Source organism: Bubalus bubalis, chromosome 1 (genome assembly GCF_019923935.1).
Source record: "Bubalus bubalis isolate 160015118507 breed Murrah chromosome 1, NDDB_SH_1, whole genome shotgun sequence".
Classification (NCBI taxonomy): domain Eukaryota; kingdom Metazoa; phylum Chordata; class Mammalia; order Artiodactyla; family Bovidae; genus Bubalus; species Bubalus bubalis.
This window is the reverse complement of record NC_059157.1, coordinates 192,766,626-192,794,357: the sequence shown is the minus strand read 5'-3', so window position 1 is coordinate 192,794,357 and position 27,732 is coordinate 192,766,626. Positions and strand designations below refer to the sequence as shown.

Here is a 27,732-nt window from a genome sequence, read left to right as displayed (position 1 = left end):
CCTCCATCAGACTCAAGATGGCAACACAAATTCTTAACTGAATCTTCAGTCTGCCAACTTATCTTCCAGATTTTGGACTACCTAGTCGTTAAATTATTTTTGTTTAAAAAATATTTTTATTGGAGTGTAGTGGATTTACAATGTTGCATTAGTTTCAGATGTATAGCAGAGTGAATCAGTTACACACACACACACACACACACACACATCTACTCTCTCTCTCTCTCTTTTTTTAAGATTGTTTTCCCATATAGGCCCTTAGAGAGCATTAGGTAAACTTCCCTGTGCTATACAGCAGGTTCTTATTAGTTATTTATGAGGATGAGTTTACGGAATACCCTTATGCCTTCCAAGTAGGGAAGAGGCATGATAGGATTTCAATTTGTATAAAGAAAAAAAAAATCTGTGTAGAAATGGGGGGAGCTTGGGTTGTTGGAAGGTGGTGGGGCAAGATCAAAGAGCCAGGCTAATAAGGTGACTGTTAAACCACATCCAGCAAGAAATGATGAAAGCCCAAACTAAAGCCATGACTGGGGTGTGGGAGGAGAGATATGTTTCTGAGATGTGGTAACAGTTTTGCCAGAAGCGTTCTGTTATCCGACTTGGTTGGCAAGATAGATGATCACCAACACAAACAATGAAAGAGGAGAACAGGCTGGTGGGTGGTGCGGAGGTCAGCTTGGTGCAGCAGCCTATGGGCGTCCAAGTGGCGGGGGCTGGAGTGGGAAGGCACAAACCTGCAGGTCAGGAAGAAGAGATGGAGAGCAGTAATTAATATCAGCGGGAGGGAGAGGCTGCCAGGAACAACTGCAGAGGATGAGAAAATAAGAGAATCAGGGTTGAACCTACTATTCAAACTTCTATGAATGTTCAGAATAGTTTACCATTGAGAAAAATTTCAAATTAAGAAAAGAGCAGATGAAGGAAGAAGGATCTTTCATGGATAAAGATTCACCAACCAAGGATCTGGGAATTCACGAGTTCGCACAGTGAGAATGTTGTATGAATGGTGGTTCATGGCCACAGGGGATAGAGAAAAAGACAGACAGACGTGTTTCCATTGGATTTGGAAATTAACAGGGCCTTGCTGACTTCAGCCAGTGCGGTTTCAGAGGGTGCTGTTGGTGGCTCCCAAGGAGGGGAGAAGAAGAGACAAGTGCAAACTATTCCTTCAAGAAATTGCACCGGGAAGGCAGAGAGAGACAGAGAGAAGTAGCTAGAGAGGAACTCAGAAGTCCAGATCCAGAGAATTGTGGCTCTTTTGTTAAGGCGAGCAAAGCTAGAATATGTTGTCAGGATGAGGGCAGAGTCAGGAGGAAAGGCGAGGTTCCAGACATCTGGGATGATACCAAGGAGAAGCCCTGGAGGAGGTGGAGAGGGTGTAAACCAGGATCCCAGGTTCCCAAGTCAGAGGCAGAGCCAGTCCTGGTGATGAACGTCTCAGGTGTGTTTTGCAGAAGAGGCTGGAATGCTCATGCGTGGACACCTATGACCCGAACACAGGAACCCGAGTATCCGGTGAGTGTGGGAGGCGAGTGAGGAGAAGGCAGAAAACACTGAGGAAAGTTGGAGGGCAACATGAGCTGAAGGCCTTAGACTCAAGATGCCTGAAAGCCTGAAAGCAGCAGGCAGAGGCCAAGCCAGGCCCAGCTCCTGTCTGTTCAGACAGCCCTCCGGTGGGTGTGGGAGTGGCCACTACCCCACCAACAGGCACACAAGGGATACAGACAGAACCAGGTTGTGAATGAAAGCTGTTGACTCAGTCACAGCCAGTGCCGTTTTGGTCTGTGTTTACCTGCAAGTGAGTGTTTCAGAGGGTGCGGCCAAAACGGCAGAGGGTCACATTAGCCAAAAAGATAGCAGATGAAGAAACATGATTATAGTTACTTGTGATGAGTCTGTTTTAAACTTACACTGTCTACGATGATCATTTACATATTGCAAATAACTCTGCTTGTGTTTTGTAATTCTCCTTTCTCACTTGGGAGATGGAGGTTGTTCTTTTATTATTATTATTAGTTTTTATTGGAGTACAGTTGCTTTAGAGTGTTGTGTTTGTTTCTGCTGTACAGGGAAGTGAATCAGTTATTGTTGTTTTAGTCGCTAAGTCAGGTCTGACCCCATGGACTGTAGCCCACCAGGTTCCTCTGTCCATGGGATTTCCCAGGCGTGAATACTGGAGTGGGTTGCCATTTCCTTCTGCAGATTTCCCTGACCCAGGGATCAAATCTGCGTCTCCTGCATTGGCAGGCGGGTTCTTAACTGCTGAACCATTTGTATATACGTACATTTCCTCTGTTTTGGATTTTCTTCCATTTGAGGTCACCGTAGAGCAAAGAATTCTCTGTGGATGCTATTCTTTTGGGCCTTCCTCAAGGTGTCAGGTTTCATAAGAAGGAAAGCAGTGAACTTTGACAAGAGAAATGTAAATGGCATCATGACTCATGATTTCACTATTCTTGGTACCTAGTGCAGATATTTGCCTACTGTTCATCTGAAATATCACCATAACATTGTTCAAAATGCGGAACTTACTATTAAAATGGGCCTTTTAACATCCCACGTGAGCTTAGTTAGCAAACAATTATGACAATCTTATTTATACATATAAATGAGTGCATATGATATTTTATCATATACTATACTATACAATGTTATATTATATTGTATTTTGTTTTGAAGTTAAGGGTAGTATTCTAGTGAAGTCCATTGTAGTCACAGTGGCTGATGTGTATATATATATATATTTAAACCTATATCTATCGATTTCTCCATTGATAGCTTCAGTTTTTATGTTAGGAGGAAAGAAATACCCTGAAAAGTATTTTAAATTCTTCTGCGGTAACATCCTCAGACTTACCAAAGCTAAATTGTTTTGAACTCTGTAATTTTGAAATGAAAGTTCGGGTAAAAGTTCATTTGCAAATAGTTGAATGCAATCACTCAGCCAGAATTTTTACTTAAATTATAAGACTATGTTGCTTGCAGAGATCTTGAAAGACCAAGAAATGACATAAAATTTATGATATAATTTTCTAAATGACCAGCCATCGCTTCTTTAAGAAATGCTATCTTCATTTGTAACTCTCAGGATACCCTGAAATTTATAATACAAATAAGATTTCTGTGGTATTGAGTCCGCAACCCACACATAACAGCCCAGTATATCTTCATTAACAAGAAACATTTCTATTGATTTCATTTTGCGATGTTTCATATTACATATAACAAATATGTATGGTCACCTAAATGAATTATTACAATCCAATTTGAAATGATTGCATAGGGTTATTGTATTATCTCTAGGATGCTTTAGTCTCTGGGTGTCAAAACTGTTTTTATTTAATGGAATAACATGGAAAAGTTAATCAGAGTAGGTTAACCTCTGTGGAACTGAAGGTCACACGCATTTACTCTCAGTTGGAAATGGAGGAGCTTTTAGTTTTGAGCTGGGGGTGGGCGAAGGGGGAAGAGGGAAAAGCCAGGAGGGATTTAATGTCTGCGTTTCCTCCAGCTTTGCTAGTATCACTTGGCTGATGGGGGCGTTTCAATAACTGAATTTTTGATTAAAAAATTTCCTGCAAGCAAAATAAAATTAAACAGGCAATACAAACATAATAAAAAATCAATACTGCAGTTAACATTTCTATTGTAACTTATTGAACGACTGAACTCCAGGCCCATTCAGCTTTGCATACACATGCAACTGCTCAGAGTTTCTGACCAGGGTGAGGATGAGGCGTTGCAAAGAGTTTTATTCTCAGAATTATATTTCCAAGATACATGGTGCTTCTTATCAGGTAAGTCCTTTCATGCCAAGAACACAGAGGTAGAAACTTTCCATTTGTGTCCTTAACATCGTCTATTTGATAAGAACACAGAAGACACCAAGATTAGTGTTCACTGAACGTATCAGAACTTGTTTATTCACATGGTGCTTTCCCTTTCAGAGCAGTTCCTGTGAGGTTATGCTTTTGCCTCTGTGAATGTGAGTGATGTGTGTGTGTGTGTGTTGCTGTAAAGGTACTTGCTTGCTCTTTCAGAACTCAGATGCACAGGTGGGTGGCTATAAAGACATCCACTTAAAGACTACGGGGAAAGCATTGCCCTTGAATTAAATTTGCTAATGTTTCAAAGATCCTTTAAATGTCTGATCAAGATGGTTGACTGAGATAATTGAGAAAGTCCCCCTTCCAGTCCAAAAATAATGAAACACAATCCTCAGGTGAGACCAAAAGCTGAAAAGGGAGCTCCCCAGACATCAGGAACAAGGAGCCAGAGCTGGAGAAGAAGGAGGCCTGGGGGACTCTGGATGGAGTGTCTCCTGGGAGTGTGGGTTATAACTCCACGGGCACTGAGTTCAAGCATCAAGATCCTCGTGCAGGAGGTGAGACTGAACTCCCAGTACTAAGGACTGTCCGTCAATGATATAGGGATTAAGGTGCCACCCACCAGCCCCAGATGTGGGCTTTGTGCTCTGGACCTTGGGTAGCAAGAGGTACGTGCGGGAAATCAGAAAGCACAAGCTTGTACAGTGTGAATGTGAGACTAGATATACACAGCCATAGCTCAAACCAGAAAAGTCCCACTGAAAACGAGTCTAGCAAAAAGTGAACATGAAAACCAGCCTGGAGCTCCACAGAGTCTACAGGAGCCAAAGTTCAACTGTCTTCCTAAGGCGACCTCCAAAACCCAGGGCACCCAGTGGGAATTCTTACAAGGGCAAAAATATGCAAAGACAAGCTTGCATTTCACACACCATGCCAGCTTGTGTGGTCTCATTTCCCTCAAGTCACTAAAAAATTGAAAAATGCACAATAACATCTACCCCTGGAAAGAAGGTCAACAGATGCAACACATGGGAGAAGTCACTAAGAACTGCAGATAAGAGTAATGTCCAAGGAATTTGAAAGCAGGCATTATTTAGATGATCAGGGGGAAAAGTGAGGAATAGATTTGGTAATGTAAGATGAAAAGAAGGTGGGTTGAGAAAGAAACAAAGATTGCTAATGCAAGTGAAGAGGAAATAATTTTGAAGATAAAGCTGAAAACAAAATGCTCAAAATACAGCTCAAAGAGAAAAAGGAGATGGTATAAATATGAAATGGAAATTGAGACAATGAACACAAAAGAAGAAGCTCCAAAATACAACAAATAGGAGTGCCAGAAAGAAATTAGAGAAGAATGAAGGAGAAATAATAGCCAAAGACATATTGGTGGAGTATTTTCCATAATGAAAAATTGTTAAAACAGTTTGCAATAGAATCCCAAATCTTGAAGAGGGTGAATAACACGAATCCACACCTTACACATTGCAACGAAACCACAGAATATGTAAGATGATATAAAAATATTTAAAACATGTACCTGAAAAGGAACAGCAAGTAGACTGATAGCAGACTTCTGATTGGCAACAGCAGATGTCAGAAGATGATCAAATACTATTTTCTAAGTGGTAAGAGGAAGTAACTATCAACTTCATATCTATACTCAGTTAAAAGATCATTCAAGAGGAAGGGCAGCTTTTCCCAGCAGCTCTGAGCCTGGAATGATGGTAAGGCTGCTGGTAAGAGTCCTTATAATCATTTTTCCTCTTTTTATTCACCTCAGAATTCTCTCAATATAATCGGTTCACTCCCTGCTATAAGTAAAGGGAAAATAAAGATATTTTTCAGACACACAAGACTAAGAGACTTACTACCTGAAAGAGCAAATAAAATAATGCAATATTGAAAGAAGAAAATGCAAGCTATAAGGGATCAGTGGGCATCAAAATGCAAAAAAGTTATGAAGCATGGTAAAAGCATGTTGAAGATCTACTATAAGAATAGTAATAATAATATTTGAGGGGATATTTATTTGAAATGAGAAGGAATGAAAATTCTAGACATCAGTATCATGGATGATATAGAAAGGCAATATTTGGGGTGGAATTAAGGATTCTTATCTGGTGGGAGAGTAGAGATACTGCTTAGCATCAAAATCTGAAAAAAAATAGTAGGGTATGCTTATACTATAATAATAAAAATATAGAAATGTAAATATATAATTTCAAAATAATAGGAATCAAAAGGGATTAAAAAAAGGAAACAAAAACAGAGCAGAAGGTAGGGAAGGAAAAATAGTAAGGGAGGTGATAGATACAATAGATCAAAATAAATGTAAATGGATCAAACATTTATTAAACCATCAGTGTCTCAGACAGGAATAAAGTTCCCTCATTCACTGGATACTTTGACAGTACCCTGGTTATGCAATTCTCCAGTGTTGGCATGGAAGGAAGTAATTTTTCACAAGAACCCTTCATTTCACTCTTATCGTCATAAGAAACGAAGTCTTATCCATCATGTCTTTCTGCTGATATGATCAGATTCCATATCAACAGTCTCCTCCAATGTCACGATGATGCATCTCCAGGGGGAAGGGGTGGGACAGCTGATTTTTTGACAGTTCTACCCATATCTAGAGAACACAGGAAGGCTGAAAAGCAGTGAGACTCTTCCTGTGTGGAGCAGATGGAGAGATGCCAAAATGCAGGCCAAATTGTTAGATGAGTCACAGTACGGCTGAATGGCCTGACTCAACGAGCGCTGGTAACTGGATCAAGGACCACACACGGAGAGGTTTCCGTGGAAGAGACTTTGGGGTTTTAATTGATTTTTGGTTCAGTAGGATGCGGCTCCTAGATCAGCTAATGGGATTTTAGAAGGCAATAATGGAGGTGGAGTATGGATAAAAGGATGTGATGGTGTGTCCCTGCTTGTTCTTATCTGACCACACCTGGGAGGCTGAATTCAGAGGTATGTCTGGAGGGCACCACCTAGATGTTCAGTTCAGTTCAGTTCAGTTCAATTCAGTCGATCAGTCATGTCTGACTCTTTGCAACCCCATGAATCGCAGCATGCCAGGCCTCCCTGTCCATCACCAACTCCCAGAGTTCACTCAGACTCACATCCATCAAGTCAGTGATGCCATCCAGCCATCTCATCCTCTGTCGTCCCCTTCTCCTCCTGCCCCCAATCCCTCTGTTAATAGTTATCAATCCCTGTTGCATGGATTCTTAAAGGAATAAAGGGGTTACTTATGGTAGAGATGCCATCTGTCCCTAAATATTCCATGAGCTATCATGGTGCAGGCAGATACGACCTCGTCTTTGTGGTCTCAGTAAACAGAACTAGAATCACTAAGAGCCGTGTAGCCGAATTGTTCAGCAATGAGTGGACAGTTTCAGGAGGCAGAGAACTTCCTATAACAGAAAATGTTCACATACGAACTTCCCTGGTGATCAGTGGAAGGACTTCGCCTTCCAGTGCCGGGCATACAGGTTCCATCCCTGGTTGAGGGGCGAAGATCCCACATAGCTCATAGCCAAGAAACCAAAACATTTAAAAAAAACCCAGAAGCAACAGTGTAACAAATTCAGTAAAGACTTTTTTAAAAAGAAACTGTTTAAGCAAAGTGAAACAGCTTTCTTTCTGCAGCAGTTAATGGAATTGATGCACCGGGTTGAGGGTTGAGTATTCTGGCCTACCCAGAAAAGTCTACCCCCTAAGACTTTGGTTCTGTGTTTTCCCTGACACGTTCAGTGAGTACCCAGCGTGGGAGTGATATACATATCCCACTAGTGACTTCCTCTTGATGCTTTATGTGTTATGTGTGATGCTGACCCAATAAGGTGAATCCTGACAATAAACTAAAAGAGAGAAGAAAACGTCTCTGTGAAGGGGATCCCTCCATCTGTTCAGGGCATCACAACCTTTGTGATGGCTTTAGAACTATCTGAGGATATTACATGATCCCTGGGTTCTTATTAAATTAAATCAGCATTTCTTACCAGCTTCCCAGATGGTTTCTATTCTCACTTAGGCATGAGAACCACTACTGGATTTTAACCCAGCCACTGGTTACTGTTTGAAACTTGTTTTTTCTCAGACTTTTTCTTCTCTGACAACTCTAATAGATAACATTCTCACATGAACCCTTTCAGATGTTGGTCCTGGGACACAAAATAGGCAATAGGTTATATGCAAATCATATGTAATAAGCTGTAACTCCACCCTTGTCCTTGCTCAGGGTCAGTAGACACAGAAATTCATTGAGGACTGATAATGGTTATACATTTACCCATCCACCCATCTGTCCATCTACACGTCCATCCATCCATCAACCATGTATTTATTAAGCATCTCCTATTATTTGTGGCTTCCCTGGTGACTCAGTGGTAAAGAACCTGCCTGCCAATGCAGGAGGCAAGGGTTTGATCCCTGGCTTGGGAAGATACTCCAGAGGAGGAAATGGCAACGGACTCCAGTATTCTTGCTTGGGAAATCCCATGGACCGAGGAGCCTGGTGGGCTACAGTCTAGGGGGGTCTCAAAGAGTTGGACACAATTTAGCGACTCAACAACAGCAATTACTGTTCTCGGGGTATGCCAGTAGGTGGTGAGGGATGGGTAAGGACAGATTCATGCTAAGGTTAGAGTAACGCTGATTCCACCTTCATATCAATTTTGCTTTCACCAAGAGACATGGGGACTATGAACTAGCCCTTTGAAGGTGTGTGCTTGGTTTTCCCTTCCACTGAGGCAGCGTTGCCACCGAGGAATGCTGAAGGTATTGGAAGCACCTCAGCGTGGTTGGTTTTGAGTACACTGTGTGACTCTGGGGATCTGTTAGCTGGGATCTCTGGGATCTCTGAGACTCAGTTTTCTCATTTCTAAAGTGGAATGATAAGAACTGTAATCAAATTGCTGTGACGATCAAATAAGATAATGTAACCAAAGAGTGTGGTACAGTTTAAACCTTCTATGAATAGTTGTGCGTGTGTGCGTGTGTGTCTGTGTAATATATATCCAAACTTGACATTCCCTAAAAGCAGATTCTGAGATGAAGATTCGAGCTCAGCAAGTTATTTTCATGGGAAATTAGAGATTAATGCCCCTGGGGGACTTTGGGAAATGATGTTGAACTACAGAATTTTCCTACCTTGGGGTGTATGTAGCCACTAGCTTCCATCAGTCACTGGCTGCTCCCAGAAGCGTTAGTCAATTCCAACCTGCAGTGTCTACGAGCAGATCAGGTTCTGGGAGCCCGAGAAAGCCTTCAGGCAGAGAAGTGCAGGTGTTGGAGGTTGGACGTTGGGTCAGAGTGCACTGGAAAGGGAAGGGCCTTGGGGATACGGATGGGGCACCTGTAGCATCTGCTAGTGTGTGTGTGTGTGTGTGTGTGTGGTTCCATATGTGAGTTTTAGATGCGGGTTTCATTAGATGCCCTTTAATCACGCAGAGTCGGCTTCAGTGAACAACATCTGGTCAACACACGGGATGCAGGTAAACCACCAAATGCTTGAGAGTTGGACACACATTCCCTGTTGCTATTTTGGAACCTGGCATTGAGCCTGCCCTTTCTTGCTGGGGTTTCTGGGGCCCCACGAGGAGCAATATCCCACTTTCCAACTCTATCTTTGCAGCTAGGCTTTTCTTCCTGAACCACTAGGCTTCCGTAGCTTCTATCAGAAGCATCTCCTCTCCTCTCTCTCTTCTTGCTAGCTTTGTCTTGTGTGGGTCTAGTGGGCACTTCCAGATAGCACTGATGTAGAGACATGTCCGTAGACATTCAGATAATCTGATATTAACAATCTGGTGCACAAGCTTCAAACGAGACGTACAGAAAGATCTAACCCTCTCTTCGTGTGTACACACTTGGTATACATCCTAAAATGAACTTTACTCCCAGGCGGTGGGGTTGAGAGCCACTGGGGCCAGTACACGACATTTGTTGCTACAGCCACCTACACTAAGTGGCCTGTACATTGTAAACCCTCGATTCTGCTGGTGAGCTTTTGGTCTCCACAGTCACATTAGAAATGAAATGGAATTCTGCCCCATGGATAAAATTCCCTCCAAGCCTCTGGAATTAAATGAAGGAAAGAGTGGGCCTGAGTTATTGTCACAGCTTAAAGGATTTCCATTGACCCAAAGGCTTGATGGAATTTCAATCCTGGGCTCTGCGTCTGCCTTCCCTAGGGACAGGTTCTGTGTCCATGGTCAGCAGAACAAAGGCCAGCCAGGGCCATTAAAACTTCATAAAGGTAAAGGTGGAAAAGGCTTCGTGAGTGACGCATTGCTCCTCCTAGGCGACTCTTGTGAGACCGGGTGTTCCTACATTCCGGAGGCTCCTGTAGCGACTTGGTATCCATCTGTTGCTACATTCTTACATCCTGTTACAGAAATTGGCCTGGTTTGTCTTAGCTCCTCGTCTTCCCTGAATAACTGGGGTCCTCTCCCAGTGCTGGTCTTGGCTCACTACGCTCCTCCATCCTGTTCCCACACGGTGAATTCAGGAGCCGCAGCTTTCTCCCACCCCCACTGCCCACATCCTCTCAGCTAAATCAAGACATGACAGCAGACCATGCGCCACATGTGGGCGAGGCTATGACTTGTGACGGTACTTACTGAGCCTACTGTGTGCTCCAGCAGGGAGATGCTGACAGAGGAAGACACAGTCTCTCACACTGGAGGGTAATCTGTGCCTGGGGAGGTGGGACAATTCATATAAAACACAGACACCAACTCAGGGCACCGTGATGGCCACGTCAGTCTCAGGGTTTAAATATGTGTCTTAGTAAGAGTGATGGCTGTTGGCAACAAGACTCAGGAAAGTTTCAAGAGAGCAAATGGAATTGCTTCTTGAGGGACTGAGTTAAAGGACTCTTTTAGTGACGTCACAGAGGCTGGAGGGTGCTGGGTCCAACATGAGCTGAGCTTTCCGGGAAGTGCATTAGGTACTTGATTGTCCTGCACATGCTGATGAACTTGGAGGTGGCACTACTGGGTCAGGCTCTGGACTTACCAGGTACCAGCAGTGGGCTCTGGGCCTCAGTTTGCCCAGCTGTAGAATGGGGATAGTGAGAGTGGAAACTCTATCTATTCCTGGTGTGGGAACCATATCTAGAGGACTGAAGGAGTTGGTAATTCTAAAGCACTCATGCCTGGACTGTGATAGAGGTGAGGTCGCTGTTACTGGGGCTGTTATTAATCATATAATCTCATGGGAAGAAATTTTCTGTCCAGATAGGAGAACTTCTGTGTGGGAAAAAGCGATTTTTAAAAAAAGGATCCCTTAGAATGGATACATGCATATGTATGGCTGTCATTTAAGCCATCCAGTGTATGTTATTCTGGTATGGAACGCCAAAGTGTTAGTTGCTAAATTTTGTCTGACTCTTTGCAACCCCATGGACTGCAGCCTTCGAGGCTCCTCTGTCCATGGAATTTTTCAGGCAAGAATACTGGAGTGGGTAGCCATTCCCTTCTCCAAGTGATCTTCCCCACCCAGGGATCAAACCTGGGTCTCCTGCAGTGCAGGCAGATTCTTTGCCAGCTGAGCCACCAGGGAAGTGAAGTGAACTGAAGTTGCTCAGCTGTGACTGACTCTTTGTGACCCCATGGACTGTAGCCCACCAGGCTCCTCCATCCATGGAATTTTCTAGGCAAGAGTACTGGAGTGGGTTTCCATTTCCTTCTCCAGGGGATCTTACCGACCCAAGGATTGAACCCGGGTCTCCCACATTGCGGGCAGATGCTTTACTGTCTGAGCCACCAGGGAATCCCTGCATATATATGACTGCATCCCTTTGCTGTTCACCTAAAACGAACTGTTAATCTGCTATGCTGCTGCTGCTGCTGCTAAGTCACTTCAGCCGTGTCCGACTCTGTGCGACCCCAGAGACGGCAGCCCACCAGGCCCCCCATCCCTGGGATGCTCCAGGCAAGAACACTGGAGTGGGTTGCCATTTCCTTCTCCAATGCATGAAAGTGAAAAGTGAAAGTGAAGTCCCTCAGTTGTGTCTGACTCTTAGCAACCCCATGGACTGCAGCCTACCAGGCTCCTCCATCCATGGGATTTTCCAGGCAAGAGTACTGGAGTGGGGTGCCATTGCTTTCTCCACTATACCCCAATACAAAATAAAAAGTTAAAAAAATATGTATATATATATATATGTATACATATATATATATATATAAAATAAAATAATCACACGACTGAGCAGTCAAAAATAAATACATAAAAAAGAATAACTTAGTAGGTGGCAGAAATGGGAGGAGAGTTGGGGGATCCTGACTCTCAACTGAAGGTTCCTCTGTGTCAAGGCTGGGAGGCTGTGATTCTTCATCTTTCTAGGAGAAAACAAAATTTGGTCTAAAAGTATCCGCTGTGTAACCATATTGTTCCCAGAAACCAAGATCAATAATTCTCAACTGTATCAAAATGCCACAAGAAAGTAAATGATTCCACAGCTTCAACCACAGCGCTGGAAGTAACCAGCTTCTGCTGAGCACCATGCTGAGGGCTTGGGGAGAGATAACAGCTGGTATTTTTTCCCCTGTATTTTGGAAACTTAGAGTATAGAGAGAAAAGACCAGGCAGACAAGGCCTCCTAAGAAGTGACAACAGCAGAACTAGGCAATGATGGCTGTGTTTCAGATTCTGTTCTGTGAGCTTCACATGCATTAACTCATTCAATCTCATTATAACACTTTGAGGTAGGTTACAACATTAGACCCATTTTCCAGACGAAAATACAGAGGCTTACAGAGGCAGTTATTTCGCCAGGTTAACCCAGACACAAAAAGAGCTGGAACAGAACCCAGGCTTCTGCTCAGAGTCTGTGCTCACGTCTAATAATTAAAAAGGAAGAATCACATTTTAACATTTATTAAAATATGTCATTGTAAGAAACTATCTAATTGAAGTGAAATCAAACCTCAATAACATTTCCAGGGGCCATCAAAAATTACTAAATGCAATTTTTGTTTTTAATCTTGAAGATGATACATTTATTCATTTAGAATAATTAACTTTAAAAGTTAGTGGTACATATAAGGAAGTATTTGTCACAATTTTTTTTGGGGGGGGAGGATATAAACTAAGTTTTAAACATTCTTTTAATTCATGTATACCTGTGGCGGATTTATTTTGATATTTGGCAAAACTAATATAATTTTGTAAAGTTTAAAAATAAAATTAAAAAAAAATAAAAATAAAAAAAAAGAAAAATGAATGAGTAGAGTTCTCCTGGGTTACATTTTCATTCTTCAAGATACTCCCTTTGGCTTGATGTATGAAGTTGGATGTTTCAAAGTTTATACTATTGTAATATAAACAGTCTTTTCTAGTGGTGGTGATATAGAGAATCCCTACCTTCTGGAAGGGTAGATTTAGAAGTTAGTTTTGGGGATTAGGGTGTTTTTCCTCATACAGAGAATGGCAGGATCCCAAGTGGGGTGAGAAGAAACACCCCTGGTATGTTCACTCCCAGCGAAAGTGTATCAGGAGTATTATTAAGTGCTGGGCAAACACCTCCTTCCAGGGGCAGGATGTAGCTTCTCCCCTTCCTGGTGAGGGGCTGGCTGTGGGGGCTGGGGGTGGCTGACATGGTCACTTATGGGACTGGTTGGAGGGAAGGGAAGGGGATTGGGGGCTGGGGAGTAAGGAGCTGGTCATCCCTGAGTCCAGAGTAGTTTGGACGTCTTTTTAGCCAGCAATCTTCATGATGTATTATTGCCTACCTTCCCTCCACGTTTTGTTCCTTTTTTTTTTTTTTGGTAGATCTCACTGATGGGCCTGAGTTAATCTTGTACCACCACCACCACCACCTCCGTCATCATTTCTCTCCCCTGAAGCCTTCTGTGGAACAAGACACATCTCAAAGCTTCTCTCTGTTTCTTCTGCATCTCAGGTAAATGACTTAGAAGTTTTCTGTAACAAGATTGTGCGTGTATGTGTGCGTGCTCAGTTGCTCCATCATGTCTTCCTGTTTGACTCTTTGTGACCCCATGGACTATAGCCCACCAGGCTCCTCTGTCCATGGGATTTTCTGAGCAAGAATGCTAGAGTGAATCTTCCCCACCCAGAGAATCAAACCCAAGTCTGTTGAATCTCCTACATTGGCAAGTAGATTCTTTACCACCGTGTCACCTGGGAAGCTCCGTAACAAGAGTGTACTGGGTTGAATAGTGTTTTGCAAAAATTCATGACCACCTGGAACTTTCCAGTGTGACCTTATTTGGAAATGGGGCCTTTGCAGATATAATTAGTCAAGAAGAGGTGATACTGGTGTAGGGTGGTCCCTAAATTTAGTTACTGGGGTCCTTATAAGAAGAGAAGGGCTTCCCTGATGACTGCTGGTATAGAATCTGCCTGCAATGTGGGAGACCTGGGTTCAATTCCTGGGTTGGGAGGATCCCCTGGAGAAGGGAATGACTAACCACTCAAGTATTCTGGCCTGGAGAACTCCATGAACTATTCCACGGGGTTGCAAAGAGTTGGACACGACTGAGTGACTTTCACTTTCACTATAAGAAGAGAAGTGGCCTCCACAGAGCCTGAGGGAAAAAAGCTGTGTGAAGACAGAGGCAGAGAATGGAGTGATGCTGCCACAAGCCAAGGAATGTCTGAAGCCACTAGAAGCTGCCAGAAGCAAAGGATTCTTTCCCAGAGCTTTCACAGGGCTGTGGCTGTCCCAGCATCTCAGTTTTGGACTTCCAGCATCCAGAACTACAAGAGAACACATTTCTGTTATTTAAGCCCCTCCCATTTTTGATCATCTGCTACAGAAGCCCTGGAGACAAACACCGAGAGGTTCAGTAGGGGCTTTTCTGTTGGCCACCCAGCCCGTCACCAGCCACTACCCAGCACCTCTGCTCAGTGTTTCTAATAAACCTGGGGAGGGAAGAAGGAAGACATAAGAGTATGAGATAGAACCTCTCACCATGAAGACAAGTGAGACGACCCAGGGAAATACTAAAAGATTGGAGATGCCCCAAACAAAGGGAGACTTGCTTTCCCTGGCTGGATGTTGGCTTAAGAATTGAACTTACTGATTTGCCTCTGAGAGACATGGGAGGGGAGGCAGAGGTTGGATGTGGAGCAGCCTGAGTTTCTTTTTTTTAAATATGATTTTTATTTTCTTTAATGCCAAAAACATTTTGCATTGGGGTATAACTGATTAACAATGTTGTGATAGTTTCAGATGAACAGTGAAGGGACTCAGCCATACAGATACATGGATCCATTCTCCACCAAACCCCGCTCCCATCCAGGCTCAGCTTCAGTTTCTTGTGGGTCGATGGACATCCTAGAAAGGAAGCTGAGCTTGAGCCGTCTTGTTGGTACCCATTAAGTGGGGTCTCCATCAGGTACAGGAATTCTAGCAGTAAGAGGTTTTGAGATTTTCCTCTGGTATAAGGAACACAAAGAAGGGGTGAAAAAGGGTCAACCAAGGACTGGGTTCAAAATATCAGGGCAATGCAATAGGAAGGGGTGGAGAAGGGAGTTTACAAAGCCCTCAAACTCAGACATGTGCCCCGCAAGAAAGCCAGCACTCAGGTACTGCCACTCAGAAGAATCATAAGCCAGGTATCCAATAGAGCTACAAGAACGACCCAAGATAGGATGTCATCAGTGGCCATGCAGGCGAGTCAACATGTCAACTTGAGTCTACTCACTTAGGCGAGTCGACATGGCAACTGAGTCAGTTGATGTGTCAACTGAGTCAGCTGAGTAGTCAACTGACAGTTCTGGCAGGAGTGGGTGAGCCTTGTGGATGCAGATCCCCCCGCCCTTCAGGATTTAGAGTCCCAGCTCAAGTCTGCATAGAGGTAAAGAAGGCACAGGGTTTACATCAAGATTGAGACTGAAGCTCTGGAGCACACCAGGGACTGGAAAGATATGGTGTCTGCCAAGGGTACCATGAAGGTGTGCTAAAAGGAAGATTGAACAGGGAAAAGTAAAAGGGGCAATGACTGGAAGAGACAAAACCATTTTGTGTTTGTAACCCCATGTTCTGAGACTCCTTAATAAACTGGTGACAGTATTGAGAGCTTTTGCTTTATTTATACATTTACTTGCAGCTTCCCTGGTGGCTCAGATTGCAAAGAAGTTATGAGCCATGCTCTACAGGGCCATCCAAGATGGATGGGCCATGGTGGAGAGTTCTGACAAAATCTGGTCCACTGGAGAAGGGAATGGCAAAAAACTCCAGTATTCTTGCCTTGAGAACTCCATGAACAGTATGAAAAGGTAAAAAGATATGACACTGGAAGTTGAGCTCCCCAGGCCCATAGGTGTCCAATATACTACTGTAGAAGAGTGGAGAAATAATTCCAGAGGGAAAGAAGAGGATGGGCCAAAGTAGAAATAATGCTCAATTGTGGATGTGTTTGGTCATGAAAGTAAAGTCTGATGTTGAAAAGAACAATAATGCAGAGGAACCTAGAATGTTAGGTCTATGGATCAAGGTAAACTGGATGTGGTCAAGCAAGAGATGGCAAGAGTGAACACTGACATTTTAGGAAACAGTGAACTAAAGTGGATGGGAATGGGCAAATTTAATTCAGATAACCACCATATCTACTACATATCTACTACAAGAATCCCTTAGAAGGAAGGGAGTAGCCCTCAAAGTCAACAGAAGAATCTGAAATGCAGTATTTGGGTGCAATCTCAATAAAAGCAGAATGATATTGGTTCATTTCCAAGGCAAACCATTCAACATCACAGTAATTCAGGTATATACCCCAACCACTAATGCCAAAGAAGCTGAAGTTGAATAGTTCTATGAAGAACTATAAGACATTCTGGAACTAACACCAAAAAAACATGTCCTTTTCATCATAGGGGACTGGAATGCAAAAGTAGGAAGTCAAGAGATATTTGGAGTAACAGGCAAGCTTGGCCTTGGAGTACAAAATGAAGCAGAGCAAAGACTAACAGAATTTTGCCAAGAGAACACCCTGGTCATAGCAAACACCCTCTTCCAAGAATGCAAGAGACAACTGTACACGTGGATATCACCAGATGATCCATACTAAAATCAGGTGGATTATATTCTTTGCAGTTGAAGATGGAGAAACTATACAGTAAAACAAACAAACAAAAAGAAAAAACAAGACCTGGAGCTGACTATGGCTCAGATCATGAGGTCCTTATTGCAAAATTCAGAATTAATTGAAGAAAGTTGGGAATTGAAGAAAGTAGATCATTCAAGTATGACCTAAATCAAATCCCTTATGATTACACAGAGGAGGTGACAAATAGATTCAGTGGATTAAAGATAGTAGACAGAAGGCCTGAAGAACTAAGGATGGAGGTTTGTACCATTGTATAGGAGGTGGTGATCAAAACTATCCTCAAGAAAAAGAAATGCAAAAAGGCAAAGGGGTTGTCTAATAAAGTGTTACAAATAGCTGAGAAAAGAAGAGAAGTAAAAGGCAAAAGAGAAAGGGAAAGACAGACCCAACTGATAGCAAGGAAAGAAAGTGCACAATGAAAGAAATAGACGAAAACAATAGAATGGGAAAGACTAGAGATCTCACAAGAAACCTGGAGATACCAAAGGAACATTTCATGCAAAGATGGACACAATAAAGGACAGAAGCAGCAAGGTCCTAATAGAAGCAGAAAATATTAAGAAGAGATGCCAAGAGTACCAAGAAGAACTATACAAAAAAGATCTAATGACCTGGATAACCATGATGGTGTGGTCACTGACCTAGAGCCAGAGATCCTAGAGTATGAAGTTAAGTGGGCCTTAGGAAGCATTACTAATACAAAGCTAATTACTTTGTATTAATTACTTTTACAAAGCTAATATAGGTGATGAAATTCCAGCTGAGCAGTTTCAAATCCTAAAAGATGATGCTGTTCAAGTGCTGCACTCAGCATGCCTGCATATTTGGAAAACTCAGCAGTGGCAGTGGCCACAGGATTAGAAAAGGTCAGTTTTCATTCCAATTCTGAAGAAGGGAAATGCCAAAGAATTTTCAAACTACCATAATAGCACTCATTTCACATACTAGCAAAGTAATGCTGAAATAAACTTGGACTTGTTTCTCTATCTGCCTTGCAGATGTCAGACTAGATCAGTGAGTGCCAGTTGAGGAATGCAGGAATGGGTCCAAGAATCAATTGAGAATAGGGACATAAAACAGTTCCCTGACAGTTCAAAAGGGACCCTCCAACCCTCTATGGACATTTTGTGTTGGAAGTCAGTTTCACAGTTCTAGTGTGAAGGCAGGGAAGGCAGGAGACTGACCCTACCATTCCATGGGGATGTGGGGTTTGGTGGGCTGAGGTTCCTTTAAGTCAGGTGAATGTCAGTTAGAGATGAGAAGTGAGGGTCAGAATTGAGGTAGGAGCTCCAAGAGGGGAAAGGGAAGGGGTTCTAAGCAGTGACTGCCAACGGGGCAAGAATGGGGAGATTCTGTGTTTTGCTGTCTATGTGGAACACACCAGGGCAAATGTGTTTTAAGTCTAATAAAGTGAAAGTGAAGTTGCTCAGTTGTGTCCGACTCTTTGCGACCCCTTGGACTGTAGCCCACCAGGCTCCTCCATCCATGGGATTTTCCAGGCAAGAATACTGGAGTTGGTTGCCATTTCCTTCTCCAGGAGATCTTCCTGACACAGGGATTGAACCTGGGTCTCCTGCACTGTAGGCAGATGCTTTACCATCTGAGCCTATTATATAGTATAGGGCTTATGTAGGGCTTCCCTGGTAGCTCAGCTGATAAAGAATCCACCTGCAATGCAGGAGACCCAAGTTTGATTCCTGGGTCAGGAAGATCCACTGGAGAAGGGAAAGGTTACCGACTCCCGTATGCTGGCCTGGAGAATTCCATGGACCCTATAGTCCAAGGGGTCACGAAGAGTTGGACATGACTGAGCAACTTTCACATTATGTAAAAATGTATATTTTAAGGAGTGTTTTTAACTTGTTTATATACTTCCTTTACAATGTTTAATATGGAAACAACCTGTATGTCCACTGATGAACGAATGAACAGAGACATGGTCCATATACATGATGGAACACTGCTCAGTCACCAAATAGAATGCAACAGTCACTTACAATCACATTAATGGACCTAGCGATGATCATACTAAGTGAAGTAAGTTAGACAAAGAAAGATTAATATATGATATCACTGATATGTGGAATCTAAAAAAATGACACAAATGGACTTATAAAATAAAATAGAAAGAGACTCGCACACAGAGATCAAACTTACGGTTAACAAAGGAGAAGCAGGAGAGGGATAAACTAGGAGTTTCAAATTAAGAGACATACCACTCTATATAAAATAAATTAACAGCAAGGGCTTACTGTATAGCACAAGCAATTATATTCAAAGCCTTGTAATAATCTATAATGGAAAATAACCTGAAAAATAATATGTATATATAACTATATATATATAACTATATATATATATATATATATATATATATATAGCTGAATCACTTTGCTGTACACCTGAAACAAACACAGCATTGTAAATCAACTGTACTTCAATAAAAATGTTGCTACTGAAGTTGTTTTCAAGGAAAAAATGTTTAATAATTGTGTTTTGGAGAGGAGTATATATTTTTGGATGCTTAAGAGAAATGTAGTAGTAGTCATGTATGGATGTGAGAGTTGGACCATAAAGAAAGCTGAGCACCAAAGAATTAATGCTTTTAAACTGTGGTGTTGGAGAAGACTCTTGAGAGTCCCTTGGACTGCAAGGAGATCCAACTAGTCCATCCTAAAGGAAATCAGTCCTGAATATTCATTGGAAGGACTGATGTTGAAGCTGAAACTCCAATACTTTGGCCATTTGATGGGAAGAACTGACTCATTTGAAAAGACCCTGATGCTGGGAAAGATTGAAGGCAGGAGGAGAAGGGGAGACAGAGGATGAGATGGTTGGATGGCATCACTGACTCAATGGGCATGAGTTTGAGTAGACTCCGGGAGCTGGTGATGGACAGGGAGGCCTGGTGTGCTGCGGTTCATGGGGTTGCAAAGAGTTGGACATGACTGAGCGACTGAACTAATTACCTAAGAGAAATGCAGCTCTGAGTTAGAAATTGGGAAATAAGTACCCAATTGGATGCATATCTTGAGGTCTTTGCATCTTTAGATGAACCTGGGTTTTATCTTTTAATTAAAAAGTTAGTTAGTTTTTACTGTGCTGGACCTTTGTTGCACTGCAGGCTTTTCTCTAGCTGCTGAGTGGGGGCTACTCTCTAGTTGCAGCGCATGGGCTTTCATTGAGGTGGCGTCTCTTGTTACGGAGCATGCACTCTGGAGCACAGGATTGATAGCTGTGGTGCACAGGCTTAGATGCGTCAAAGCAAATGGGAACTTCCCAGATCGGGGTGGAGCCCATATCTCCTGCATTGGCAGGTGGATTCTTTACTACTGAGCCAACTGGGAAGCCCAAACTTGAGTTTTAGACAGCACATTGTCAACCCCAAGACTTGAGTCATCCTGAGAAACTTTATTTCAGCAGTGTGGCTCTCTATTTTCTAAGAGAATTTAAGAAGAAAGAACTTTAGTAGTAGCCAGGTATTGGGGTGAGCTTTAAGCTTACGAGAGTCTTGGGGAGCAGTGGGATACCTTCAATGACACATCAAGCTAATGATAAACTGCTGATTTGAAAAAAAAAATTCTACTGGATTTTTCTCAGACTATCTTTACATGTAGCCAGTGAGGTTTTTGTTGTTGTTTCGAAGATGTGAAAGAATCGTAATGTGTAGTTAATGGAAACAACGTGTGTTTGCACACTAGCACACTTATTAGTAAGAAACATGCACACTTCATTTGGAAGAGTAAGTTAATTGGTTAGTCAACATAAGGCATTTAGCAATTCTGGGGCGGTAAAAATAAGAAAGCTGATTTGAAGGACTCCATCTACCAAAAAAAGAGAAAGAAAGAATGTTGTGAAGCTGCAATTACTTTGCTACCAGAAGAATAAAATCATGCCTTTTCAAAATATGCCGAGTATCCAATCTGCAACTGATCCTGAATTTCGAATCAATAAGGTTTAATATTTCACCAGCAATCATAGGTTGGAATCAATGCTGTCATGGCTCATCGGGAGAATAGAAGCTTATGAAACAAGGAATTGAAGGCAATCATCCAGGTATAAACTTAAAAAAAAACATTTTGTAAGGTTTTTTTTGAAAGGAAAAGATATGGAGACTTGACTTATCCCCCAGAGGTCTTTTTCTTCCAGTTTCAAAGTACGGTGCTGGTAGCTCAGGAAAATGGTCCCCAAAGACTTAGTGAGAGAAGGAAGAAAGACATCACCAGCCTGCTGGATGTTTGACAATGAGTCAGGTTGAGACATCATTTGTAGATGGCCTTGCCTCATTATACTTTCAAACTGGGAACTCTGATGTTTATGTGGATAAACTATGGAGCCTAGATCAGTTAGCTCTTACTATAACAAAGCACTCCAAATTTTGTTATTGTTCAGTCACTAAGTTGTGTCTGACTCTTTGAACCCCACGGACTGCAGCATGCAAGTTTCCCTGTCTCCCGGGAGAAGGCACTGTCTTCCGGAGCTTGCTCACACTCATGTGCATTGAGTCAGTGATGTCATCCAACCATCTCATCCCCTTCTTCTCCTGCGTTCAATCTTTCCCAGCATCAGGGTCTTTTCTAGGGAGTCAGTTCTTCGCATCAGGTGGCCAAAGTATTGGAGTTTCAGCTTCAGCATCAGTTCTTCCAATGAATATTCAGGACTGATCTCCTTTAGAATGGACTGGTTGGATCTCCTTGCAGTCCAAGGGACTCTCAAGAGTCTTCTCCAACACCATAGTTCAAAAGCATCAATTCTTTGGTGCTCAGCCTTCTCTGTGATCCAACTCTCACATCCATACATGACTACTGGAAAAACCATAGTTTTGACTATATGGACCTTTGTCGGCAAAGTGATGTCTCTGCTTTTTAGTATGCTCTTTAGGTTTGTCATAGCTTGTCTTCCATGGAGCAAAGGTAGGCAAAAACGATAGCTGTCTGTTTTGCTCACATGTGTGTGGGGGTTGGCAGTATGCGCTGGGCCCCGTTGGGCAGTTTTTCTTGTCTTGTTCAGGTTCATCCACGTGTCAGCCATCAGTTTCCGGGTTGGGTGGGGCCTGGCTAGTCTAAAAAGACAACAGAGGGGATGGCAAGTCTCTGTCCCCCGTGGTCTCTCATTCTCCAGTCATCTAGCCTGGGCTTAATCTTTGCAGGAGTCCAAGGGGTTGAAGTACCCAAGACATTTTGGTGCCAGGGCCCCTGACTGACAGACTGTCTTTTCTACTTCATTCTTTTGGTTGAAATAAGTTCTAACAAAGACCCAGAATCAAGGTCTGGGGAGGAGATCTTTCTTGATGTGAAAAGCCACAAAGTCACATTGCAAAGGTGTGAGTATATGGAGAACTGAGGATTATGGCCATTGGCAACCTATCACAGAGCTACTCTCAGGGTTGCTCAGTACTCCAAAGGGCACCAGATTTATGGCATTTACTCACTGATGGAAACACCACTTCCCCCAAGAGGCGCCAGGTTTGGAGAGAGGAAATACCCGGGATTAGTGGTATCTCCTGATTATCTTCTATGTAGTTTTCAGACCACTTTACAGCAGGAGAAAATAACAAAATCCACAGTCTTCCCTCGACATCTCCAGGGGCAGGTCTTAAGGAGAGGGAAATAAATAGAACAAGGATCTTCGCTGTGGAAAGAAACATCAGGGTGATTAATTTTTAAATGGTCGGTTCTCAGGGGAGGGGGCACCTTGCATTATGAGGGAGAGGCTCCAGCGAGCTCGGAGTGCAACGTGGAGTTCAAACCACTGGAAATAAAAGGTTCTGTCTAAGCAGCTGGTAATGTCCAGGAATTCCCGTGTGTAAACACGTGGCTGGGGGGATAACGTTACTTAACCACAGGCTGGGGGCCCATGTGAGGGCCAAGACCTGTAAATCCCAGCAGAATCAGTCACCACCGCTGGGTGGATTAGTGCCTGCAGGGGTGCGAGGTTTCCAGAACTGTCAAGACGGGAACTCCAGCCTGGGGCTGCCTGGCCTTACCCTTCTGAGCTAGGCACTTGCTCATGCATAAAAGTAGTCACCGTCTTTTAGTTAGTTAGTGATCACTAAACAGTCCTTAGAGGTGACTGTTGCTGTTCAGTTGCTTAGTTGTGTCCAACTCTTTGCAACCCATGGGCTGTAGCCCACCAGGCTCCTCTGTCCGTGGGATTCTCCAGGGGAGCATTCTGGAGTGGGTAGCCATGCCCTCCTCGAGGGGCTCTTCCTGACCCAGGGATTGAACCCGTGTCTCCTGCATTGGCAGGCAGATTCTTCATCACTGAGCCACCTGGGAAGCTTCAGAGGTGACTACGCGGTTCCTAAATTGTCCCTTTGCTACACTCATAGGACAAAAAGCCATAGGTCTGTGCAAGAGCAGAGAGGAAAATAAGGGCAGTTCTAAAGGCTGCCCCAGGGGCCAGCCCGGCACCTTCCTAACTTCCCCTGCCCACTGCCCTGCAATGAACCGTCAATCTTTGTCCCATCATTCCTCTCCTGGCTCCAGGTGTCTAAAATGACTCTTGTGTGGTCTGCATGACAGACAGACCTTGGTATGGCCTGGCGTTCATGCCTGGTCTAATCCCCTCTCCCTGAGTGTGGGTGGGACCTCTGACTTGCTTCTGAACCACAGAGCATGGCAGAGGTGATGAAATGATACCCTGTGCTGGGGCACCGTCTGATGTGAAAGCGAGCGGGGCTGGGGCAGACAAGGGTGGAGGCGAGTCCCTCGTGGCCATGAGGGTGACAGGGAAGCAGAGAAGCCAAGGAGTTCAGAAGCTGCCAAGCGGCCGGGAGTCGCACCGGCCTTTTTGTCCCTGGGATCCTCCAGGAAAGAATACTGGAGTGAGTGACAGCATGGACAGGAAGCTTCAAGAGGCAAAATCTGGAGGCAGATGCAGACACTTGGGGTGTCAGAGTGTAGTGGAGCTGCCTGCAGCCGGGGCTGGAATTGCAGCTCTCATGGAAGTCAAACGCTACCTGTCCCAGAAGCTGTCTCTGATGGTCCAAACCCAGCTTAAAGTTATGTATGATCTTCTCCTTATCCTTCAGTTCAGTTGCTCAGTTGTGTCCGACTCTTTGCCACCCCATGGACTGCAGCACACCAGGCTTCCCTGTGCATCATCAACTCCTGGAGCTTGCTCAAACTCATGTCCATCGAGTTGGTGATGCCATCCAACCATCTCATCCTCTGCCATCCCCTTCTCCTCCCACCTTCAATCTTTCCCAGTATCAGGGTCTTTTCCAAATGAGTCAGTTCTTTGCATGCATCAGGTGGCCAAAGTATTGGAGTTTCAGCTTCAGCAACAGTCCTTGCAATGAATATTCTTCCTTCCAGTGAATCAGTCTTTCCAATGAATATCCTTCAGCTCCCTTTTTTTCCCCCCTGAGCCTCAACTGCAATCTCTTTCATTTTATCTTTTATTTAAAGCCAATTACACACACACTTATATGTCTTTAGATTCCACACTCCTTCAGGGAAAGCAGGATGTCATGATCATTTTTAGTTTTCCATCACATTTTCCCTATGTATACAAAGTACCTTGAAGTAATACTTGGCTAGTACTTGTGTGTTGGATTTAATCAATAGGCTTTATGGTAATTCTCCTGTCCACATATCTACATACGTCAAGCATCTGTCTTGTAGAATCACACAGGGCAATTCTCACTTCAGAAAAAAATAGTCCCCCCAAAAGCCCAGCATGTAAACTCAATACTGGAAACTCAGAGTTGAGAACTCAGTCCCTCATGGGGCAACATCTGTGTTTAGGTTGTCCTGAAACTCTCTTTCTCTGATCGTCTGTAATTCCCTCCACCTTTAGGGAGCAGTGAAAATTGTGTTTTCTCATTTTTCCTCTGTTGTTGCTGCTGCTGCTAAGTCACTTCAGTTGTGTCCGACTCTGTGTGATCCCATAGACGTCAGCCCACCAGGCTCCCCCCACCCTGGGATTCTCCAGGCAAGAACACTGGAGTGGGTTGCCATTTCCTTCTCCAGGGCATGAAAGTGAAAAGTAAAAGGGAAGTCACTCAGCTGTGTATGACTCTTAGCGACACCGTGGACTGTAGCCTACCAGGCTCCTCCATCCACGGGATTTTCCAGGTAAGAGTACTGGAGTGGGGTGCCATTGCCTTCTCCGCTGTTAGCGATCCAGATATTAGAAGGTTGCCATCTTGCTTCTCCTTGGGTAGATATCACCAAGCTTGTTTACCATCCCTCGCCTAGTATGGTAGCCACAAGTCTCACTCATATTGTTCTTCTCCTATGAATTTTCTCTTGAAAAAAGAAAGTGAAGTTGCTCAGCCATGTGCGATTCTTTGCGACCCCATGGACTGTAGCAGGCTCCTCTGTCCATGGGATTTTCCAGGCTAGAATACTGGAGTGTCTTGCCATTTCCTTCTCCAGGAGATCTTCCTGACCCGGGGATTGAACCCAGTGTCCTGCATTGCAGGCAGACGCTTTACTGTCTGAGCCACCAGGGAAGTCAATTTTCTCTTACTTGGCCTTTAAATACAGTGCCTGATTGAACCTGGGTCTCCACCAGCCCACCAGCTAGCAAGATCACAGCTACTTTTAGAGGGGGCCCTGGAAATCTGTGATGATATCCAAGACCCCTTAGATTTTGCTATTGACTACCACAGTTACGGGAGTATATTGGGCCTAGAACTCTGTCTTCCCTCCTTGAACTGCTCCTAAGCCAACATTCTCTATTGTGCTATTATTGATTTGGGAATTAATTAAAGGATTGTGCACTCATTTCTATTACTTTTCTTCTTTAAGGTGTTGGGGGCCATTGGACTAGCAGGAGGAGAAGGTTTTGGATCACGATTCTTTTGTTTAATCTGTTACTGACCCCGTATTTATGTCCTTCCGCGTTCTAACAAGCCTGCCTCCTACAACACCACTCAAGACACTGATAAGCTGGTTAAACAGAACAGAGCAAAACGCAGAGCCCCAGGGCACACAGCTCCCTCCTCCCAGGCTGACATCACTCTATTAATCAACGCTTTGGACACGCTTGTTCAACCAGTTACAAATTCACTTAACCGTCCCCTGGTCCCATCCCCATTTCTCCTTCTTGTCCACAAGAATATCCTGAGCGACTCTGTCAAGTGCCTTGCTGAAATCCAGATCCGCTGATCAACCAGCCTAATAACCCTATCAGGAGAGGAAACGAGATTAGATTGGGATGGCTTGTCTAGGAGTCGGCAGCCTCTTGGCAGTCCCTGTTTTCTCGTCCCCAGGCGCACAGATCAACCCGTCACGATTCGTCCTCGTGCTCTGCCAAGGATCAATATCAAGCCCACTGGTCTGTATTTCACAGAATAACCCTGCCTCTCCCCCCACTTCCTCCCTGTCTCCACGTCCTCCTTACACCCTTTCTGAAAACCGAACCCTTTGCCGCCTCAACTCTTCAGAACCTTTCCTTTCCTTCCTGTTTTCTCGAACAATCCTGGAATCTTCTGTCACTTTCATGGCTCCTGGTAATTCCTGGGGATGTCTCTGACTGTCCCCCAGCCTCGGTTTCTTCCTCTGGAAACAAGGACTCCACTCTCTGCTGACCCCTGACGTCACTTTGAGACCCGAATAAAGAAATGCACACGTGTGCTGGGTCCTTACACAAGACCCAACCTATATTGGAAAACCGATAATTGAATAAACTACAAAAAAAAGGACATAAATAACAATTTTTACTATATTTACATGTAAGACTCCCACAGATATACACGGAGCACTTCTCTCTCTAGCCAAAAAAAAACCAATTTTTTTTTTTTTTTAATTTTACTGTGTGCTGTCAATTTGGAAAGGTGTTCTTCAGAGAATCTAAAAGACTTTGGCCCAGTTACTATTCTAAATCAGTTTGCTCTATAATCAGATTTAAGAAGAACCTAAAGTTTTGCTACACTCCAGTTGCTTAGATCTGTTTAAGGAAATTTACGATCTTTGACATAGCTTTCACAAGCACTTTTTTTCTGGCTGAGGTGGGTAAATTGAATGATTGTGTTTTGGATCAAATTGTATGGTATTTGAAACTTAAAAAAAAATCAGCTGAGAGAGAGGGTGAAGGAGATCTATTGGAAAAAACTTCTTAATGGAAGGAGAATTTGTATGATGTGTTAATTATGATGTTTCTAATGTTAATTGGCAAATAGCCCAGAAGTAGTAATGATGTTTCTTATCTTAATCAACTGACAATATTCCTCATTCTTGCTACTCAGAGTATGAGCTTTACTCTTCTAGAAGTAAAATAAGTTTTAGGTTGACAGGGACCTTAACATTCAGCCTAGGTGAACAGGGTTATTTGTAGAAGGGGAAACTGAGGCACCTAGAGCCTAGATGACTTGCTCAAGGGGACCTCTGAAGACTGGCTGAGCTGGATCTCTCAGCCAGGGTCTCCTGACTCCAGGCCTGTGTCATCGGTAATGATCTGTAACTGCATTGACAGATTGGGGATCTTTGGGGGTGACTTGTCCTTTGGGGGTAGGTCCTTTGCTTCTAATTTCATTGAATGTATGTGCATGCTAAGTCTTTGTGACCGCCCCCCCCCCCCGCGCCCCCCCCCCTCTTCCCCCCGGCGGGCTGTAGCCTGCCAGACTCCTCTGTTCATGGGTTTCTCCAGGCAAGAATCCTGGAGTGGGTTGCCGTGCTCTCCTCCAGGGAAGCTTCACAACCTAGGGATCAAACTCACATCTCTTACATCTCCTGCATTGGCAGACAGGTTCTTTACCACTGGGGCCACCTGGAAAGCCCCAATTCCATTGCATGGTGACCTGGAAAAACAATCCTGTGGGTGGTTGTCAACCAGGCTCTTTCTTGCTGTTTAACTTAGTCCTGGAAACC

General features: G+C 43.7%; 1 long non-coding RNA gene across 1 annotated transcript in view; it reads left to right on the top strand.

The window, feature by feature from the left end:
• Positions 1-262: 262 nt before the first annotated feature.
• Positions 263-27,732, top strand: part of LOC123335152 — a 45,606-nt gene continuing 18,136 nt past the window's right edge. Inside the window, exons 1-2 of the long non-coding RNA XR_006553525.2 lie at positions 263-1,518; positions 13,611-13,740. This is a non-coding gene — a long non-coding RNA (uncharacterized LOC123335152). The remainder of the gene's footprint in view (positions 1,519-13,610; positions 13,741-27,732) is intronic.